We start from the raw sequence: 6,641 nt of genomic DNA, 5'->3' as shown, positions 1-6,641 counted from the left end.
TTTTCTACTGATCGCATGAGGTTAAAGTCTCCAAGAAATAACCAAAGGCTGTCTGGGGATATCTCCAAGTTTTTTAACCAGTCCAAAAACAATTGTTTACTCAGCGCAATGACAAGGCCCACAGACATTCGTAAGAGTCCAAGTTTTGTTCAGTTGGGTTGATGTGAATTGAATAGACAAAGCAAATCTCTCACGGTGCAAAACATGTCCAGTGAAAATTGAGATGTTCCATATAATTATTAACCCCCCGAGGCACCCATAGAGGGAATAAACTCAAATTTATCAAATCTTCGAGGGCAGAACTTCCTGATAAAGGAGTGATCAAAATCACTTTTTTTCGTCTCCTGAATACAGATAATGGAGCACCCAGATTCATCAACCTTATTTTTCAAAGCTAGGCACTTATCATCGGAGTTAAAACCACGGATATTCCACGACAAAATTAACCAACATCTAAGATCCATGATGCTTATAACAAATAAACCAAGTATCACTGCCCATAGGGCTTACAAACCAAATAATTATGGGAAAGAACAAAGTGTCTGAGGAAATTATAAAATAAGACTGGCACATGACGTCCAGAATTTTATTCAGTGTAAGCTGACACAATATTACGCAGAGACTGTCGAGTCGCTGCTTGCTGCAGATGCACCATCATCCCGAGGTATTAGAAGCTTCTCCTCAGAAATTTCAGCTGCTGGGATACCACAAACCACTGCACCAACATGCTGCAAAAAAGGTACAGGAGTAGGCTGCATAGTTGGGTCATCAACCGTGGTTGCAACAACAACCTCTTTCCCTTTTCCATTAGAAGTAACTTTCTTCCCAGGCACACATCTTGGTTTCACATGAGACTTGCGTTTAGTGGAGTCACCCACCAAATTCTGCCTAAAACCTTGATACCTCTTAGACCTAGTGCTGCGGCGAAGAGTGGCAACAGTTGATTATCTGTGAAGCAACTGTTGATTATGTGTGGCTATTTAATTATCTGGTTCATGCTCTGCTGCTCAGTGATGCCCTAACATGTATTGGCATGCTATAGCAAACTCTGATGATCATATGATCATTTCTTGTTTGTGAATTAGTGGGTGCCCCTTTCTGTAACTCACTGGTACTAATTCAGTGCTATTTGTGCTTCCTACAGACTTAGTCTGGGTGTGCTGGTGCTTGTCTAAGCATCAGTGACTGTGTGCAATGATCCTTTGGATCATCTGCAAGACCCTGTGCATCAGTAGCTTATCTGTTTCATTTATCTGCTTAATTTGCCTTGTTATTTGGATAAATGATGTGAACTGTGACACAGTGATGATCATATCAATTGATTTGCTTGGGCTAGAGGGATGCCAACAATTGTTGGGGACCCTAGCCCACTCTGAACCCACTTGGGTGATGAATGCATGTGTAAGGCTTAACTATTTGGATTGGTTGTGTGGTTGAGGTAACCCTGACAGTAAATCCTTGTTGTTAGGGTGGCTCCCACCAGTGTTGGCTTTCTTTGATGAATAGATGCTCACTGGCTAATCACTTGGTGAATTACCAGTGGCTTTGGTGTTGATAAACAAGATAGGCACATGTTGCCTATCAGTCTGATGGTTTAGCTAGACTATTAGGTGCTTGGTGGATCTGGATGGCTACATAGGATTAAATCCATGCTGGATTTCTCTGGTTGTGACACTGTGTTGTCACCACCAGTGTTCCCTGGTTTGATTTCCTTCTAGCCTTAGTTGTATTTGCTGGCACCAATTGGTTTAGCAACCAAGTGATGATACATCCAGGGTTTCATACCCTTTTTGCTGCTGTGATGCATGAGTGTACTTAATTATGAGCAAAACCATGGTTTGCTCATGCTTTTCCGGTATACCTCACTCCAGCTCCAAGATTTGTGGTTGATGTAGAGGGTTTGCTTCGTGGTGATCTTTTGGTTGATTTGCTTGCCCTGCTCCTCCTGGTGAGCTTCTGAAGCTTGATTGGATTCTGTGGTGTTATGGAGCAGATTGAACAGTGAAGTTGTTCTATCTGTTCTAGCTGTTCTTGGTGTTCTTGGTGGCTTACCAGAGCAAGTCTGTCGATGGAATGGCTAGGTTTTACTGTGGCAAGATTTTATATGTTCCTGGCTTGCTCTGTTGGTCGACAAGACTGTCTGGCTGTTTTGGTGACTCCCCCTGGCCTTGTGTGTTGTTACACATGCAGCAGGCCTTGTGTGCTGTCTGTGTGTGTGTGTGGCTTGGGACTTGGGCTGGTGGAATGGATCAGCTCGGCAGCTTGGTCATATCCACTCTATGTAATATTTGCTAACCTGCCAAGTGGCTTTGCCACTTGGCTTAATGTTCTGATTGTTGTGTGTGTGTGCAGGAATCAAGAAGATGCTCAAGATGAACTCAAGATCATCTTGATCAAAGAATTCATGAAGATCACAATGTAGTTTAGGTCATTTAAATACCTTGTAATTTTCCTTTTTCTTTTTCTATTTCTTCAATTCTTGTAATGTGTTGTAATTTCTTAATTCAATTCTGAATATTGTAATTGACATTGTATTTTGTGTGAATATCAATAAAGCTCAAGTTTCTCTCTAATGAGCTTTGTCAAAGTGTTTTATTATTCAAATTCTTGACTTATGATAATTGTTGAATAAATCATCTCAAATTTGAATTATGTGATAACCATTTGATGTTTGAATTTGAAATTCAATTCAAAGTTGGTTTGAATTCAATCATACAACTTAACTTGTAATTCAATCATGCAACTTAAGATTTCAATGCAATATCACTTCTCTCTTCTCAAAACCCTAATTTAGATAAGTAAGAACAAGTTCATCGCACTCTCGAAACCCTAACCCTGTAAGGTGTCGAGAGAGAAACCTGTCCCCCTTCGATGCAATTTTGTTTTAAAAGCGCGAAATTTCCCCGGAATTTACAATGCAATGCACATTCCTTTCTAAAATCTACCCCTCGATCGCCTCTAAACCTGGGACATTACACACTACCCCTGTACAAGCTATTGAAGAAGACAGACAAATTTGTCTGGGACGAGGCAGCAGATGCAACACTTCAAGGGTTGAAGGAAATACTCACCTCCCCACCTATTCTAGCAGCACCAGGAGAGTCAGAGCCTATGCTCCTTTACCTGACGGCTACCAACAGAGTCATCAGCCTCGTCATCGTGGTGGAGCGACAGGAAGAAGGAAACGAGTATGGAGTCCAAAGGCCAGTCTACTACATTAGCGAAGTGCTTACGGAATCCAAACAAAGATATCCTCACTTTCAAAAGCTAGCCTATGGAGTTTTCCTAGGTAGCGGGAAGCCGAGGCACTATTTCCGAGAACATCCAAGAATGAGGCCGTGGAGCAAAGCTCCGCTGTCAAAGATTCTCAATAACGCTGACGCAACAGGACGCACAGCAAAATGGGGCACTGAATTATCCGCCTTCGACATCAACTACAAAGCCAGGACCGCGGTTAAATCCTAGGTCTTGGCGGATTTTGTTGCAGATTGGACAGAAGCTCTGGATACAAGTCTGGAGCCGGAACCAGAGACATGGGTTATGCACTTCGATGGATCCAAGCAGCATCAAGGCTCAGGAGCCGGAGTCACCCCGAAGTCCCCTACCGGAGAAGAACCGCAAAGACGTTCGCAGATCCACTTCGAAGCTACAAATAACATTGCGGAATACGAGGCTCTACTCGCACGGTCTGCGCATCGCTAAGGAGATAGGGATCAAGCACATTATTTGCTCGCGGAGATTCCGACCCGGTGGCACAGCAAGTAGCCGAACCTGGAACGCGTAAACTCCGTCATGGCGGCTTACGGAGACGAGTTGACGAGATCGCCAAGTGCTTCCTCGGATACGAAGTCAAGTACGTCGAGAGAGACGACAACGCAGCGGCAGACATGCTATCCAAGCTTGGATCCGGCAGAAACCAATTCCGCCCGGTATTTTCCTCGGAGCATCTATCGATACCCTCGGTGAAGGGCGCTAACCCGAAAAACCCGGACGTGGCAGTATCTCCCGGCCAGAGAAGTGATGGCTATCACTCCGACTCGGACGCAGCCTTTCCTGGACTACCTCATCGATCGAAGTTGCCTGAGGACGAGGTCCTCGCACGACAGATCATCAGACGAGCAAGATCCTACACAATCGTTGACGGACAGCTCTACAAACGAAGCGCAACAGGGGTATTTCTCAAATGCGTCTCTAACCAAGATGGTATTGAGATACTCAGAGAGATCCATGCAGGGGACTGCGGGCATCATGCCGCTCCCAGGTCACTCGTTGCAAAAGCTTTTCGGCTTGGGCTGTACTGGCTCACAGCTAAAGAAGATGCTGACAAGCTGGTAAAGACCTGCCGAGGTTGCCAATACTACGCTACTCAACCAAACGCTCCAGCCCAAGAGCTGAAGACCATCCCCATCACCTGGCCATTTGCGGTCTGGGGGCTCGATATGGTTGGTAAACTAAAGAAATCATCTCCTGATGGTTTTGAGTACCTCCTGATCGCTGTTGACAAGTTCAGTAAGTGGATCGAGGCAAAGCCAGTGAGAAAGGCCGACGGTGCTACGGCACTAAAATTTGTCTGCAGCCTCGTGACGAGATTCGGCATCCCACACAACATAATCACAGATAATGGCACAAACTTCGCGCAAGGAGAATTAAAGGATTACTGCCATGACGTAGGGATTCGACTGGACCTAGCATCAGTGGCTCATCCACAATCCAATGGTCAGGTCGAAAGAGCAAATGACCTCATACTATCCGGAATTAAACCACGCCTTGAAGAACCGCTGCGATGCGTAGCTAGAGCTTGGGTGGAGGAATTAGACTCTGTTCTGTGGAGTTTGCGAACTACCCCTAACAGATCAACCGGATTTACCCCGTTCTTTCTGATATACGGATCCGAAGCCGTGCTCCCCTCCGACATCATCCACGATTCACCGCGAGTCTCCGCCCATAACGAAGGAACTGCTGACGAGGCCAGACAGCTATCTGTGGACCTGATAGAAGAAGCTCGGAACCTAGCTGACCAACGCTCCACCATATACCAGCAGAAACTCCGACGCTATCATAGCCGTCGAGTTCGGAATCGCTCATTGATGGCCGGAGACTTGGTCCTCCGCCTTCGTCAGGTGAAAGACCATAAGCTACAATATCCATCGGAAGGACCCTTTGTCATTAGCAAAGTACTTCACAACGGATCGTACTACCTTGTCAATTTCCGGGAGCTAAAGGATAGACCTGCTAACTGTTATCACCAGAATTTGACCGAGTCAGAGGTGGGCCGCGATCAAGATGGGCTTGAATAATATACATGGAAGAATATACGTGAATCGGCCTTATATGCAAAGTTTGGGCTAGTTTGCCCGTGTATCTGTAATATAGTAGGATACGTGTCGATTAGATAGAGTTTGGCTCCCGGTTGGGATTATTCCCACGTTAGAAAGTCTACGGACTATAAATATGTATCTAGGGTTTATGAAATAAACAACAATCACGTTCACCACAAACCAATCTAGGCGCATCGCCAACTCCCTTGTCTCGAGGGTTTCTTCCGGTAAGCATCATGCTGCCTAGATCGCATCTTGCGATCTAGGCAGTACACGTTTATTCGTTGTTCATGCGTTGCTCGTACTGAAGCCTTTTTGATGGCGAGCAACGTAGTTATCTTAGATGTATTAGGGTTAGCATTGTTCTTCGTATCATATGCTGTCGTCGTGCAACCCTTAGACGTCTAGCCGCCTTTACACCTATCTTAGGTGTAAGGGCGGCACCCCGCTTGATCATTATTTAGTAGATCCGATCCATTATGGTTGCTCCTTGTTCTTCAGGGATTAGTTTAATATCTGCATAGTTAGGCCTTACAAACGGGTTGAAGGATCCAGTGGCGCGTAGGGTGTAGTTTGCTAGCCCTAGACAGGATGTTCCGAGGATCAACTTCGTGTTGGTTTTTAGGCCTTGCCTAGGGTCGGTTTACGATCACCGTGCGTGGCCGCCCAGGCTCAATCACGAGTAGGATGTTCCGATTATGTGGTGAAAACCCTAAATCGTAGTAGGTCGTTTTAGCTTTATTTTGATCAAGCAGGACCACCATATATTCGTACACCCCGTACGGATCATGGGTGGATCGGCTCTTCGAGCCGATTCACAGGACAACCTGAGAGCCGATCGAGGCTCGTATTTAATGTTTACGTGTATGCCATGCAGGAAACCGAGCGAGGCACATCCATCACCTTCCCGACCGGTATAGGTCGGGTGGCACGCCCTTGCACCGAGCATCGGACGTGTGTGCCGAACCTTGCAGGCCGTCGCTCGGAGGGACCAGGGCCAGCCCGCAGTCCTGGGAGCCTCCCGGCTCTACCGTGTTGCCCGTCGCTCGCTCGCCGGTGGGTTTCCCGACCGCAACACATTCCGGCACGCCCGGTGGGACAATCGTCGACATCAACCGCATCGCCATCTACATCCGAGATGGCGGAAGGCACTCCGATCACGTACGAGGATCCGACCGAGGAGCTCAAGAAGAAGTATGACGAGGTCAAAGCGATCCTCGAAGCCGACCTCATCGGCTCTTTTCACGGAACCCGCTCACATGGCATCGGGTGGAAAGGGTTCTCACCCGAAGGCGCGCTCGATGGAGTGGACCTCGTCCGCCC

The sequence above is a fragment of the Lolium rigidum genome, chromosome 3 (assembly GCF_022539505.1).
Source record: "Lolium rigidum isolate FL_2022 chromosome 3, APGP_CSIRO_Lrig_0.1, whole genome shotgun sequence".
Lineage (NCBI taxonomy): Eukaryota > Viridiplantae > Streptophyta > Magnoliopsida > Poales > Poaceae > Lolium > Lolium rigidum.
The sequence above is the reverse complement of the archived record's forward strand: the minus strand, read 5'-3'. Positions refer to the sequence as shown.